The sequence below is a fragment of the Periplaneta americana genome, chromosome 2 (genome assembly GCF_040183065.1).
Source record: "Periplaneta americana isolate PAMFEO1 chromosome 2, P.americana_PAMFEO1_priV1, whole genome shotgun sequence".
NCBI classification, from domain to species: Eukaryota; Metazoa; Arthropoda; class Insecta; order Blattodea; family Blattidae; genus Periplaneta; species Periplaneta americana.
Window position 1 is genome coordinate 154,509,507 of NC_091118.1, and position 16,718 is coordinate 154,526,224.

At 35.0% G+C, this 16,718-nt stretch overlaps 1 protein-coding gene across 2 annotated transcripts in view; it reads right to left on the bottom strand.

The window, feature by feature from the left end:
- LOC138694712 (homeotic protein antennapedia-like) overlaps nt 1-16,718 on the bottom strand; it is a 1,006,890-nt gene that overhangs the window by 313,722 nt on the left and 676,450 nt on the right. Inside the window, exon 1 of one of the 2 annotated variants that reach the window (XM_069818702.1) lies at nt 9,398-12,185. The exons of the other annotated variant lie outside the window; for it this stretch is intronic. The gene's annotated coding sequence lies outside the window, so the exon portion shown is untranslated. Of the gene's footprint in view, nt 1-9,397; nt 12,186-16,718 lie in introns of those variants that run through there. 2 annotated transcript variants of the gene reach the window in all.

Below are 16,718 nucleotides of genomic sequence, written 5' to 3' on the forward strand. Positions count from 1 at the left end.
GCAAATCATCGGCGACAAAATATGACAAATATGTTGTAGCTATTTGTAAACCTTCATAAATTCCTGTTAGCTTCAAACATATTTTTAATAAGCACGATGCGTTTCGCAATTAGCCTATAGATATAAATATAATTTTCTCCATATTTTATTTACATTACGAAGGTATACGTAATATTTATATTAATTATTAAATATGTTTACCAGAAGACATGCAATTAGTGAAAGGGAAATTAATTTTTTTAATATATTCTTTTGCTGTGGTTACTTGCAAGATTTTAAAAATTTCTATCGATCTAGAACATTAAGCAGTGAGTAAAAATATGTTTACGTGATAATATACGTTCATATTGCATCTTATTTGTGTTTTAAGAAATATTTTGCAAATAAAATTAGGTACAACTGAGTCGTAATGTTATTGTTTACATCTATACTGAATTCATGGAGAATTTAATTGAATTAACAATAAAGTGTTTTAACCCGAACGCAAGAAATAAAATATAAAATTAATACACTCTTTGATCCCATATTACATTACACAGACACACCCCCATACGTATGAAACAAAACCAAAGGCGCCAAGACCAGCAACAGGCAGTTCTGAAGATGACCAATAGCAGGCCGAAACATGTTGACAGGTAATAAAATTTAACACGTCAAAGACACATTATACGTTTTCCGAAGTGATGTAGTGTTAGAAGTTGTGTAATCAAGATGTAAAATTAATGATTGCACTTTAAAAAATTATGAAATATTTTCATGGCCACATTGGAATAAAGATTTTGTTAGTCTACCAAATAAAAATAAACCAAATTGAAGACAATTTTATTCGATCTACGATGTCCAATGATAAATATTTGAATAATAGCCTAATCAACGGAATATTTTATTGGAAAACCACATATGTGTAAGAGAAAATGTTAAAAAATTTGCGTGCCAAATAATTATAAATTTCTTTTCAGTAGCGACCTCACAAACCTTTAAGGGTGGTATTCATAGACATTTCGCAGCACGCGCTACGAGCGTACTAAGCTAGCCCCGGCTATGCACTGGTTACTTGTAGGCTACATAATTCAAATCATATCCTATAGCTAACACTGGTTTATGAATACGAAAAACGCTGATCATCCACCGGAAGCCCGCGGTAAAAATGTCTATGAATACGGCCCTTAATTTTCTGTTAGTCTGAAACACATTTTTCAATAACCACAAAGTTGTTGAGATTTAATCTAACTTTTTTAAGTTGTGACCTTATGTCATAAAGACCTTAATGACCACGATTATCGCTACGTATTGAGATCTAACTCTTAAGACTGACGATGACAAGGACGACTATGATAAAACGCTAAGGGGTAATAATTATTCTACTGTGTGTAACTAAACATGCGGCAAAGTTTTTGGAGGACGTTCCTTGCATCTCAAAGATAAATAGACCAGGAGAAGCTTATCATCGGAGTTATTTCGGAAACGATGGTGAAGTATCAGCAATGACTTAAAATAATTCGCGAGACCATTCTTAATCAAATACTTTTATTTATTATCATAATTTCTGTTTGCATTTCTTATTTAAGTCCCAAAAATAGTAGAGGCAGTAGGAAATTCAAGAAAGCGTGCACAGTATAGACTGTAAAATATAAAGCCTACGGTTACGTAGGAAATTTCTGACAACATGTTTCCTACGTTGAGGACGATACAGTACCGTACACACAGTTGTCATGGACGATAGTCAAAGCAAAAATCAAGTCTTTCCTCGTTGTGATAGATCACTAGCTCGTCGTCCTCTAAATATAACTTAATATGTATTTCATCAAATATTAGTAAAGAAAGCTCTTACACGAAATTGAAATATTTCTAAATCTATTTTCACGTAATATGTTTCGGGCTTTTGATGATGATGAACATGCTTTCGAAGTTTTGACGTGCAGTTATATTCTGCACAATGTGTGTGACATACAGAAATCTATTTTGCTGCGCTGTTAAACGTTGTGTTTATGAAATTTATTTCGCTGAAATCTAATAGGGTGTTCCACTTGTGTATACGAGCATTTAACTAGCCAGTTTAATCACTCAGTTTAGGTAAAGACTAGACCCACAACCGCTTCCTACATAATGCATTGGATTCAAAACTCATCAATCTACCACCTGTTACTTAAAAGCAGCAACATTCCGCCGAAATGCTGCTATTCTTTCCGTAAACAAAATTAGGGTCAAAATACATCCACACTCGACTAAGAACATTATAATTGTCTTTACAAAGTAACAGAATCTTTATTATACACTATTTTATATACTATCCTGAACTTCCAAAAATGTTTACCTATGCGTACCAGCTTACGTTATGAAATAGTTGGGAATATTTGCGGAAAATTCACTAAAGTACTGCTTTTATTTCGACATGTTGGCTTTATATTTAATTGAATCGGTATTTAGATCCAGTTATCTCTTATAAACTGTCGATTACACAAAAATTTCCCTCGGGATAATACATCTGCAAGTCCTTACAGAATTAAAAGAAATGAACTTCTACTACTATTCCTGCTCAATAGGCCTATATAATCCAATCATGTTTAGAATTAATTATTATAAGTACTTATTTCACATTACTGTCTTCTTTACATTATTCATTGACATTTTTATATAGCCTACACAAAGTAGGATTAGTGTACGCTAAAATTCGATTTCCGAAGTGTTGATATTTGACAAGAAAATAATATAAATGCGTTTTCTAACAGAATGAATACATAAAATTATTATTCCCATATAATACACTTATTGAATATAATTATCATTGTCTTAGGGATTAATAAAATACAAGAACTAGTTAAAAAGTATCTGCGTTAGCTGAGAACTAGCTTATTTTATTTAAATCGGATTCTATTATTGGCATTAATTGGTTGGATATTGTAGAAAAAATCGGAGAATGGCACTTTCCATAGGGTTCTCCTCAACTTTACGAATTTCTCCTCATTAAAGTTCTCCACTTCAAACTTTTCTCGCCTTTTTTCGTTAGTATTTCATTTCATTACAAAACATTGATAAGTCTGACGTACGAGCCTTGGTGACATCAGATGGAAATGGCCAACTATATACAACTATCTGTGTGACGCTCACTACCGTTGGAGACGCCTAGAGCGAGACCCGATCCCTAAGCTGGGGTTGTTATATCAATCTTTTAAGTACTAAAGAAAAGCCTGATCTATGCCTATTGTATTTAAGAGGATAAAAATCCACACGCATAAATTTACCCATCTCGTTCCTTCTTCAGTGGCCTATGCCTTAAGATCGGAATACAGATGGTCTTTGATCCGTCCCTCCGAATATGTTGTTGTTACAAATAGCTTTATTGGAATTTAATCGTTTAAATTACAGAGTAAGAGCATAAGTCAGGTCTCTCCGAATATTAAGAGAGCTAACTATTGACAATTCATCGCCTCTGCGGCATTTACTCTTAAGTTCATACAACCGGCTCTTTGTTAAGTGGATTGTTTGTGAGGTTCCTAGCTTTCACTTAAGATAACAGAAAACATTACATTGATGAAATATCTAGGTTTTAACAGGAATTCGATTACACGATCGTAGCTTCGACACAGTGTAAAAGTTGTTTTCTAACAGTTTCGTACACAATAAAGCACAAAAATAAATTAATTACATTAGATGTCCTCTGGGAAGGCCGAGACATAGTTGGGAGGATAATATTAAAATGAGTTTGAGGGGAGTGGGATATGATGGTAGAGACTGGATTAATCTTGCTCAGGATATGGACCGATGGCGGGCTTATGTGAGGGCGGCAATGAATCTCCGGTTTCCTTAAAAGCCTTAAGTAAATAAGGAGAAATATGTATTTTCTATAATACTTAACGACTACGTTATAAGATTAATATTGTAGTTAATATCTACGAATAACTTTATTCTTTCAGTCGTTGTTTTTCTTTCCACTTGTCCATTGGTTAATTTTCTCTGTGATATTAAAAAATAAATTTTTAAAAGCTTCACAACAGATTGTATTAAGTTAGACTAAAATCTGACAGTGATTTAACTGAAAATTTACGTGCTATATGGGCCTACATTTCACTTTTAGATCACATTTCTCTATCTGGAATTATATAATTCTATTACACAAATGTGAGGCCTATATAGACCTGTATCATGTAATATAAATTTTAACTAAAGTAACCAATTTTAGGAAATATCAGTATTAGTATAATAAATTATTTCTTTAGAACAGATCACTAACAAAATAGGTTTAGGTTGATCCGGCATTCTCCTGCTTAACTTTTAGTTCGTTCACCTATTCCGCCGGCATTTAACTGTACGACAACCTGTTTGGCATACCATCGCCCGTATGACATTTCATTCACGTGGTTTATTCTGTTATTTTACATACTTTATTGAAAACTGTCATTCAATTCAATACACATGTATTTGTTCCTAACTTCGTCGCTCATTATTCAATGTCAATGGCCTACAACACAATCTATTTTATAATACGATATTAAATATAGCTTAATCTTATACAGGGACATCATTTTATTTTTACTAACATTTTTAATATTAACCTGTCTATACCTTTAGAGAACCGGAAACACCGCTTGCTCCCCCCTCCAAGACTGGAGTTCGATGATACTGGCGTAAAACACAAATCACTCTACTAGGTATAGGATGGAAGAAAAGTAGTTCATCCATTTACGTAAACTAGGAAATATCGCGATTTTGAGTTTGATAATTTTCATTAGGTTTTTCTTTAATCAAAGTACAGTACTGTATTAAGAATAAGTGTTTTTACTCACGAAGTGAGTTATCCATGCGAACGTATTCATTATGCAGTGCATACTGTCTACAGCACATTAGCGTACAATATAGAGAAAGAAGTTAAATTGAAAAATAATCATAATATGAATATTTAAACACAATTTTGAAAATGGTGGCCGTTCATTTCGATACAGGCTTCAGTTCTTTTGTGCATATTATCGCACTATAGACTATTGCATCTAATTCAAATTACCAGTTTCGTTCTTCGTACTAGTAACTCATGTTGAAATAATTTTGTACCTACTCTACGTACTGTGAATTCAATCTTCACTTCTGCCCGACCCGAAAATATAGAATTACTCAGACATGCTATCTACTGTCCGTCCAAGTGGTTATGCCGCAGGATTGTAGAAAGGGAGGAAATCACGTGACAGTTAATTACTTAACGAGGCCCTTTTATTTAAGTTAAATTAAACAGCTGTATAATATTACGTAAACTTCCAATTCCTAAGAGAAATTAATGTTTTCAGAAAAGAGTTAAGACAGCCCAGCTTTTACAGAGGGGCGAGCAGAAGCAGGTGGGGGAAATCGGGATGCGACGTAGGCAAACGGACAGTACCTGTGCGAAAATATGATTCAATATTGAAAGCTCTTTCGTCACTGGAAAACGCGAACATATTTCTGGAACGTACTATACTCAGTAACTCAGTATTGCTTACTATCTGCGGTCTTGGTTCTGTGTGGAGTTCGAACTTCCTTAGTAGAAGGGGTGGGAGTGAAGTACATTCAAAAACTCAGGTACAATAAAAATTGAAGTAAAAATAAAATGATGTCCCTGTATAAGTTACTGTCGATACTCCAATATTAGCAATTTTACTTTTTTAAAGAAGTTTTAAATTGTCATTGTGTTTCTCGTTATCGCTGAAATATCGTACGTACTGTACAGTAGGCTACAGTACGTTAGTGAACCCCAACTCCCTAGTCAGTAGACGTTACTATAGCGTGATACAGGTATCGCCCCAAACAGAAGCTCGGATAATAAATGCAAGGGGTTTTGTCTACACGTGTCACATTAAATACCATGACATGGTGCTCACTCATAAGGGACATCTCAATTCTTGGCTTTTATGTTATAATAAAAGTCTATCTCGGAGCGGGATAAAATGTTACTTAGTAACAATGTTGTCACACTGATTGTTTATACGTTAAGATCACGTTAAGGTACACAACAATAAGTTTCCAATGAGGAGATTGGAATTATAAATCTTTCATATTTTATCCACAGGAAGCGTTAAGAAAATACGAATTAAAAAATTACTTCATTAAAATAATTAGTAAAAACTGTGAAATCGCCAAAGTTGCTAGCGTGAATTTATTACAATAATTAAAATGTGGATGCATGTGGCAATGTCTGTTATCAAGCATAAATTACAAAAAAAAAAAAAACATGAGAGTATGAAATGCTTCATTAATGCAAATTATACAATTTTTATGCTTATTTTGAATATGCTACTGTCATTTTATTAAACAGTAAGGGTGATGTCAAACCTGTACGCCATGAATTTTTCACGAAACAAAAAATGGTAAACAAAATAAAACGATAATATCCTATCAATGACAATATAGAAGGGACCACTCTACTGGAAATTTGAGAGGAAATAGGCTTTTCTATAATTTGTGCAAGTTAGATATTTAAATGAGCGTGAGTCAATATCTCAAGTAACGAAATGCAATAAAAGTGAAAAAAATCGGATTTTCACAAAAGCAAAGATGTCTGACTCTTTACGAGATAACGTAACAAAATAAAATTATACAATAGACGGGGAAGTAAAGAACTATGAAACTAAGATTTCATCGACAATGGCATAGTTACAGAGACTTGCTCTGGTGCAAGTACAGACTGTTAAGAAAAATCAGAGAAGCGGTATAGCTGTAAAATCAAAATTTGATAGAATCCTAACGAAGAGATAAAAATGACAAGCAGAGTGAAACGTGATATGGACAAAACAGAGACTATGGAGTATGTTGCACGCATAGATCAGTTATAAAATTATACACTGGCAAAAATATGAATATAGATATTTTATCGCTTACAAGGTTTAATCGTGGTAAACATTTTAAACGGTTATTTCAGAAAAGAGCATATGTCAATATAATCGTATCATAATAACCTACTATATCCATTAAGAAAGACAAGCTAATAGTTTAATAAACGAAGGAGAAGAAGATAAATAATAAATTCATGCAGCCAGTTCTACGGGAAAGTTTATGCACAACATTATAATTCACCGCAAAAACACTACATGCAGTTTCTTTGCGACAGATTACTATGTCAGTTAATCCAAGAAAATTTGTACAGATACACGTTAAGTTTTATATTAATACGAATATTTTGATTTAATTTACTGTATTATAATTAGCCTATGTCAAACGAACTAGATATGAGGGTAGCGTGTTAGATATTTAGAATGCGCGAAGATCGATTCCTGAAACCGAAAATCATGTTTTCTCACAAATGTCAGCAAATTTCCTAGGTGTATTATGAAATATTATTTAACAATACAGTAGAACCCCGATTTTCCGTCACCCTATTAATCGATTGGCGGATTATCCGACTGTCTCTCGCTCTCTTTTTAATTCTTTTTGCTACAGAAACATATGAAGTACTACTTTACGTTATATTAGTACGTATTTTTTCTATAGTGTGTTATTACATGCCTTTACACTTACACAGTTTGGTTTATTCAACTTCTATATAAAATGTGCTCCACAATGTCAGAAAAAAAAAACGTGTTGTGGCTAAGTATCGACAAAAAATGCAAATAATTTAGCAGTTTGGAAAAAGAGAAATTGTGGTTATCTCGCATCAGAATATGAGATTGGTGTTACAACTATGCGCGATTTAATAAAAAAAAATCAAGAATAAAGTGTATAAAGTATGTAAATCTACAATATGAGACCTCTACTATTGCCTTCTTTTTTGCTGACAGCCACTGCAAAGAGTTCCCTTGCCCCTTGACAACCAGGCTTGAATGAGTGAACTTCTGATCCACTATCTTGCATGTTAAACATAAGTCCACAGAGATAATTACGACAGTACAAGTATTATTCTTTTAATTTAAGAAAATATTTTTATGATACGGATTATCCGATGTTTTCGATTAACCGTTCGGTCAACCCCTTCATTACCACGGATAATTGAGGTTCTACAGTATAGAATATCAGTAGAACTACCATGCAATATCATAAATAAATTGATGTAGAAAGAAGAACGTAACGAGAAAGCTAGTCTTAAGCCCATTATAGAAGATGGGTACCATTCTCGATTTACCGCACGATCAAGAATCCTTCCCTTAAAATCATTCTTAAAAGTATTTATTTTTTTAAATTAATATCGAAGTAATTCTTTCTTTTTAAACATGACTTAAAACTTTTTACTCATTTACGGTCGTCTTCGAATACTTAGCTCCCGACTCCTTAATCTCAAAACACTTCGCTTTCGTGAAATCAATCTTAAAATAACCAACTGTTATGTTATAACTAGGCCTGTGACATTGGAGCACGTTTACAGTGAATAGAAGCCAATTCACTACAGGGATATACACAGAGTACACAAGTGTATGTGTGTACGGAGAGACACAACCGTCGCGGTACAGTTCATTCAAGTATAATACAAACTGTCGTGAAGTGCAGTGCGCTCCGCAGTATGGCTCAGAAGGAAAGAAACACATCTCGAAACCAGAATATTTAGTTTCACAGTATGGTGCAGTTTGCATTCTAAATAAAATCGGTATTATAAACTTTGCAATGTCAGCATTACATCTGCTAAAAACAAGGAATATAATGTTCAAAGGCACGTAAGTACAATGAAACATAAACGGCTGGAACAAGGAAATGTGCAGAACGTTTTTCCAGCGTGAAGAAGGTGATAGAGATGTTCGATAAGAATGATGCAGCTTTTATAGATATAATCCAATTACTTCTTAGTGACCCAAATATTGAACAACAGTGTCATTTTATTGTACCAAATTTTAGATTTATTCCTCATCCGATTCAAAGTTTAGAAAACAGTGGAGTTAAACTAGTGGAACAAATTTCAGTAATGAGTAATATTGTGTCTAAACTAAATAGTATACAAGACGACGAAGGCAACAAAATCTGAAACAAAAATGAAATGTGTATTCTAATTTTCTATCGGGTGACAGATACACAGTAGATGTCGAATTGAATGATGTCAAATATTTCACATATGCACCTGTCGTTTCGCACCTTTTCTGCATTCAAATCCATACTGGACAGTAGTAGACACTCATTCGCTTTCGAAACTTTGAGAATGCGTCTTGTTTTTCACTGTAATTACAAACTAAACACGCAATAGACAAAATATCTAAGCCCACATGTGTTGAATAGAATTTTCTAATAGTTGAAATGAGTTAAATAAAGATATAAAGTAATTCAAAGGGATGTGTGTATTGTTCTCTTCTGCAGACTGTACTGTACAAGACGGAGAGGTGCAGCGTACTCTGTGTACCTATATATTCTGGAGTGAGTTGGCTTTCTTTCACCGTAAACATGCTCCAATGTCACAGGCCTAGTTATAACCAACACAAGGAAAACTGAGGAGATTTTTAAACGTAGATGTGCGCCTTACCTCCTTCTTTCGTTTCTTTTTTCTTCTCCTCCTCTTTGTCGTCTTCGTGGTGAGTATTATCTGCTTCTCTTTCAGCTGCCCCTTCTTGCAAATAATGATGAAAGTTATACAACAAACTTTGAATGGTAGATATGGTGATTGTCGATTATATACGATGTTGGTACACCTGATGACAAGCCTTCGTGGTCCACAGAGGCGGTGTGCAGGTCCCACCTCCACCACTGCGACTGAGCGTGTGACAAGGACGGGCGACACGTCTCTATTAACCACCCTGTAGATGGTACACTAGTTTATTCTTTTGTCCGTATATTGAAATTCGTCCACTAGATATATATTTTCACCCTCGAACATGCAGTCTCTATTACGTGTGTACACTATAATTTTGATCTTGCGGGGGGGGTACAATTTACCCACACGCCTAAACACTCTTCCCCCCTTTTCTTCCCACTTGTGCTTATAATAAAATTCTTCACGCAAAAACATTCGTTTTCATGCCGACGAAAATGTAAGATACAAACGTGAGATATTGTCTTAACATGTCACAATCACAAGAAAACAACATTTTTTTCCTCAGCGTCTTTCCTTTTCTAGTCTATGACGTTTATGAGATTGCGTGATGTGTTATTTTTTTGTCTCACCGTACTTCCTTCTTCTACCACTCGTGTTTTTTTTAATAGTTTCCACTCCCTTTTAACACGCACCAGAAAATCTTCAGCGTTATTCAAATGAATAGCCTAACGTAACTGCGGTATGTAGGCCTATATGATAAAACATTTACACTCTTTGAGTAGTGTTATCAGGTTTGTACTATGGAATAAACACTTCTAATATGTAGGCACTGTACTAGCATCCAATTTTTTAATATGTTCTTCACTTAATTACGGCAAAATAAAGTTCTGTTAATAGATAGTTAAGTAGGCACTTTTATAATAAATTTAGGCTGGTATATAGAAGCCATTTAGACGATTTTTAAAGGTACCTTCCAGCGTTGTCACTAGAAAATAAACCTAATGTTACATGTCATTTTTCAAACTCTATCACAAAAATATTACTGTTCAATAGACATCAAGATCTTCTTCCACACAACACCATATGAAAAAATATACAAATTACCGGTACTAAAATCTTCAATTTTCTTACTACCCGAAAGTGTCTATATTTTTCGCTTTGATGATAAAACGTTTTACTGCTTCACTTTTTTTAACACTGGGTTTCTTCGAAGATGCCAAAATGTTTTTGTCATGAACACACGATGTGTGCCCGATTCTGCAGTTGATATTTATAGTGAAGGTCCACAACACGTTTACACACAGACGACCTCAGAGTCACTGTAGCACAGCAGAGTGTGTTGTGACGCACCGAAAGAAATTCTCAGATTGGATTCCTTGATGACGAAGAAACACATGTCACTCAAGCAAACTAAATATCACGACCAAAGATATCGCGAATCAAATGCAAAAAAATATTGAAACTGGTTATGTTTTATCTTGACGATCACTATGGTGGTAATAGAATTGTCTGTCACAAAACCGGAAGGGAAGGTTTGAAATAAATGCTCTTTCGTACTGTTTAATTAATCCTCTTGCTGGCAGGTTCTAGTTGCAATCCTTGGTTCTGTTATACACAAGACCTCAAGTCTCTGCGTAATATTAATGTTCTTTGCGTGACGAAACTGTTTTTTTCTTTCTCACTCACTCTTTCCCTTCTCCTTTTTATTATTTTTTATCTCTGTTGTTTGGTAGTTGAATGGTTAGGTTAGGTCCATGTGGCAATGAGCGAGTAGGGGGAAAAAACAAGATGTATCAGGGTTCGGGTAGGAGGGAAGAGGGGAATTTTTCTTGATGTCTTGATTCGGTAGTTAAGAAAGATGCATACATGTCAAGTAACCACTGTTTGACCACTCCGCAACTCTCTGTCTCCTTCTAAACTCTTCTATGACGAGCAATTTCAGCCAATCAGAGACTTAAAATGTTACTTAATAGCCAATGATTTAAAAGGACGAATGGGGAATAAGGGAGTGTTAAATTTCTTTTCAAGGAGCCGGTATGGGATTGCACGTGAGAGAAAAGTTACGTTCAATTTATCACAAGTAACTTTGATACTCGAAGATGTTCAATCCACGTCACGTTACCGAAAGTGAAATTCTGTTTATTTCGTTATGTAGCGTGTAGATGACGTCACAATGTTCGTAACCACGTGGGAACTTCTAGAAAACACATGTTTTCAGTCAGACACAGGTATAAAAATTTCCAGAACGTATCTTGAACAGCTCTAATGTCTGAAGACTGTCGGCCACGTGGTCAGAGAGAGTCCTTCCTTCTTGAAGATGTTGTTACCTGCTACGTTCGGGCTATTACGTCACGACGTCCACCAAAGATGGAACGATATACAGTATCTGACAGCGTACACTTTAAGACACATTCACAGCATCCGTTTCTCTTCTAGTCCATCCCCTACAACCCCTGTTTTGTGTTTCAATAAATTAAACTCTGTTCAAGTTATCAAGGGATTGCAGGAGATACAACATAAGAAACACATCTCGCAAAATTAATACATGTTGACACATACACAACTGATATCATGTATGTCACACGCCGAAAAACGTCATTTATATTAATTAAAAATTAAGTTAGCGTAATAAAGATGGTTTCTCTTTTAATTTTTCCCCCGGAATTAAATATCAAAACTCGCGTTGCGTGTATTTACTTCGAATACAACTTAAAAACAGCAAAAATTACACTGGGAATGGTATATGGTTTTAGATTTTAGAAGTGAGAGTCGGTGCGATGGAACTCAAGTGAAGCAAGCTACTGGTTGCCAGCGTTAAGACCCCCCCACACACACCACCAAACAGGCGCCTCTCTCACTGTTTCTCTCTCTCGCTCTCTCCCCACTCCTCTTTCTCTTCATCCCCCTCAAAACTAAACTCTCGCAAACCCCTGTCTTTCTCTCTCCGTCGCGTGTCGGACGTATATCTCTGTTTCACTCCGCGCTCGGCGTCGTTGTTGAAGCGGCGTCGGTCCTCTCCCGTGCACATGCGTTCTGCACGGCGCTGCTGGGAGACTGAGTAGCATACAGGCGCGGTCCGCACGTTCCGTGGAACGACCAGACAGACGATCTGTCGGCAATAATAATATTACTCTTACCGTGAAATTATTTCGTCACTAAGTGTGTGCTTTTTAATGTTATAACGTAACGGTCATTTTATTACTCCCACAACTATTACAACAGCATTAACGGGTAGTTTAGCTTTCACGAAATTGAGTGAAAGGTCCTATACATAACGGTACAATAATGTTACTCTTACCGTGAAATTATTTCGTCACTAAGTGTGCGCTTTTTAATGTTATAACGTAACGGCCATTTTATTACCCCCACAACTATTACAACAGCATTAACGGGTAGTTTAGCTTTCACGAAATTGAGTGAAAGGTCCTATACATAACGGTACAATAATGTTACTCTTACCGTGAAATTATTTCGTCACTAAGTGTGTGCTTTTTAATGTTATAACGTAACGGTCATTTTATTACTCCCACAACTATTACAACAGCATTAACGGGTAGTTTAGCTTTCACGAAATTGAGTGAAAGGTCCTATACATAACGGTACAATAATGTTACTCTTACCGTGAAATTATTTCGTCACTAAGTCTGTGCTTTTTAATGTTATAACGTAACGGTCATATTATTACTCCCACAACTATTACAACAGCATTAGCGGGTAGTTTAGCTTTCACGAAATTGAATGAAAGGTCCTATACATTACGGTACAATAATGTTACTCTTACCGTGAAATTATTTCGTCACTAAGTGTGTGCTTTTTAATGTTATAAAGTAACGGTCATTTTATTACTCCCACAACTATTACAACAGCATTAACGGGTAGTTTAGCTTTCACGAAATTGAGTGAAAGGTCCTATACATTACGGTAGAATAATGTTACTCTTACCGTGAAATTATTTCGTCACTAATTGTGCGCTTTTTAATGTTATAACGTAACGGCCATTTTATTACTCCCACAACTATTACAACAGCATTAACGGGTAGTTTAGCTTTCACGAAATTGAGTGAAAGGTCCTATATATTAGGGTACAATAATAAATTGCCACTTGGTGATGTTTCAACTATTACAACAATATTAACAGGAGTCGCCACGGTGGTCTAGTGGCCACAGCGCTGGACTTACAATACTGTGGACCTGGGTTCGATACCCTGTGTACCGCCGATTTATAACTTACGTTGGGCAAGCCCGTGGTCCAGGTAACACAGGAGTCCCACCAAATCTCCATCATCATCTCATCTCATCGTGGGTGTAGCGTAGACCAGCTTCCAATGGCGCACCCTGGGCAATGACTCTGTCGGTAAAGTGGCCTCCACAAGGCTCTATATGGGTAAATGACGAACAATCAATTGCCCGCCATTATTAAAAACAATAAGCTTATTTACGGATGTTTAGCACCCACGAATATGAGTGAAAGTACCTCTCTATTATTACGATACAATAATAAATTGTAATTTTGTGTTATTTCAATTATTACAACAATAATTTATTAACGGATAGATTTACATCCACGAATTTGAGTGAATTACAGACTACATAAGCCTACATATTACAACAATATTAACGGATAGTTTAGCATCCACGAATATGAGTAAATTACAGTAATAAATTGTCCCTTTGTGCTATTTCAACTATTACAACAATATTAACGGGTAAATTAGCATCAACGAATTTGAGTGAAAGGTACTTACTTACTTATCTACATATACTTTACATTAATAAAATCTTCTTTTCCACTATTGCAACGATATTAGCTGGTAGTCTAGCATACACGAATTTGAGTGAAAGGTACATGCATATTACGGTACAATAATAAATTGATACTTTGTGTCCTTTCAACTATTACAAAAATATTAAAGGATAATTTAGCATCCACGAAATTGCGTGAAAGGTAGGCCTACCCACATACCTACAACAATACTAACGGGTAGTTTAGCATTCACGAATTTGAGTCAAAAGTACCTAGGCCTACATATTACGGTACAATAATAAATTGTCACAATCGAGTTGTTTCAACTATCACAACAATATTAACGAGTAGTTTATCAACAACGAATTTGAGTAAAAGGTGTCTAACACAATAACTTAAGATGCAAAAATAATAAATTTTCGCTTTGCATTGTCTCATAATAATAATAATGATAATAATAATAATAATAATAATAATAATAATAATAATAATAATAATAATAATCATCATCATCATCATAATCATCAGCCACACGGTTTAGACCTATTAGTCTTTATCGATCTCGGGAAATTTAAAGCAATCTTTCCATCTTCTTCTAGGTCTTCCTATTTCTATTGATCTTTTCCGTTCAATTAATGTTGTACGAGAATGCCCACTTTCTTTGGGAATCCGCTATTTTCCATTCGATTAATATGATCTTCCCATTGTCTTATGTATTCTTTTATTGTTTCTGTTAGGTATAGTTCTATTAAAAGTGCCAGTATTTAATTATTTTTAAAAGTGCCAGTATTTAATTATTTTCTTATTTCCATATTTTTCACTTGATCCATTAATGTAAGCCCGTTGTTGCTCTTAATAATTTCATTTCTGCTGTTTCTAGTTTCTTTCTCTGAGATAGCCTATATTTATGGTCAAATTTTCACTGTCGTGCATCATAGATGATACAGCCATCGCTTTACAACATTTCATCCGTGTCTCTCTTTTACTTTGTCTGAGAGTAATTGCCAAATATCATTTCAAATTTATTGATTCTCCCATCTATGTCATCTATCGTGCAGCCTAACTAACAAAACAGAATCGTTAATTACAATTATTTTTATCTAACAGGGATTTTTCCCTTGAACCCTCTTGTTTTAGTTTCATTTGAAGAGATCTTTAACTTCAAATTTTGTATAATTTTATTCAGTTTATAGGTTTTCTTTTGTAATTCGTATTTTGTTTCCGCAAATAGCATTACTTGATCATCAGCAAAATAAAATTGTAGGGTCTATTTAACATTTCTTGTCATCTGTCCCATAGTTTTAGCAGAAAGAATGCACAGCATAGGCCCTAATAAAAAAAAAAAAGAAAAAAGAAAGAAGTTGGTCCATCAAGTTTGTTAGAAACTTATTTCTTGTGGGGTATTTTACGACGCTTTATCAACTGCTATGATTATCTAGCGTCTGAATGATATGAAGGTGATAATGCCGGCGAAATGAGTCCAGGGTCCAGCACCGAAAGTTACCCAGCATTTACACTTAAAGAGTTGCAAGAAAATCCCGGAAAAACCTCAACCAAGTTACTTGTCCCAAACAGAATTTGAATCAGGTCCGCTCGTTTCACGGTCAGATATGCTAACCTTTACTCCACAGCAGTGGACTTGGAAACTTATAAGCTGGCGGAAACTTACCATGCACATTTTTAAAAACAACGCTTTAATAATAACAATAATGACTGCGATGGTGGCACCAGTACGTTCTCTCCCTGGTCGCTCTACAGGCACAACCCACTGTAGGCACTGCAGTGAATATGAAACTTTACCACATGTGCTTGGGAGTTGCCCACAGGAAGAAGTACTCAGAATAAAACGTCACAACATCATACGTTCTATGATCGCAGATGCACTTCGATCCAAAAATCTAGACGTTCACGAGGAAGTTCATTGTATTGCTGATGGGGAAGCAATCGTAGGATCGATATCCCAGCTATAAATAGAAATAAACAGACAGCCGAAATAATTGATCCCACAATCAGATTTGAAATCTCAGCCACTCAACCATCTGAAGTGAAACGAATTCAAATTCAAATTTATTTACAATTTACATTTGAAATGAATACATGTGAATAGATACCCGAAATAAGCATAAGAAAAAAAGAAAATCTACGAGCCCACGATTCAGTACCTATCGGCGAAATACAACATAGAAAAATCACTGTTACCGGTCTCTTCTTCGGAGCGAGAGGCACCATTCCGAAAGCCTTTGTGAAGTGGAGGGAAAAATACAAGGTGACGAGAGATCTTCAAGATGCTTTCGTCACCACCATAATAAAATTTTCTGTAGCGATATTTCGTCAGCACCTTTATGGTGTACATTCAATTTAAATTATATTTGGTTATGCTTTTTTTTTTCTTATGTCTTAATCAATTTTGTCTGAAACCTGTTTATATAGTTTTTTATTTTAAATTTTATTGTGAGCTATTCTATGTCGCAGGGCAAACCCAAAATATTGAGTCAGACCAATAAATTAAATTAATAATAACAATAATAATAATAATAATAATAATAATGCTTTATTTATTCTGCTAGA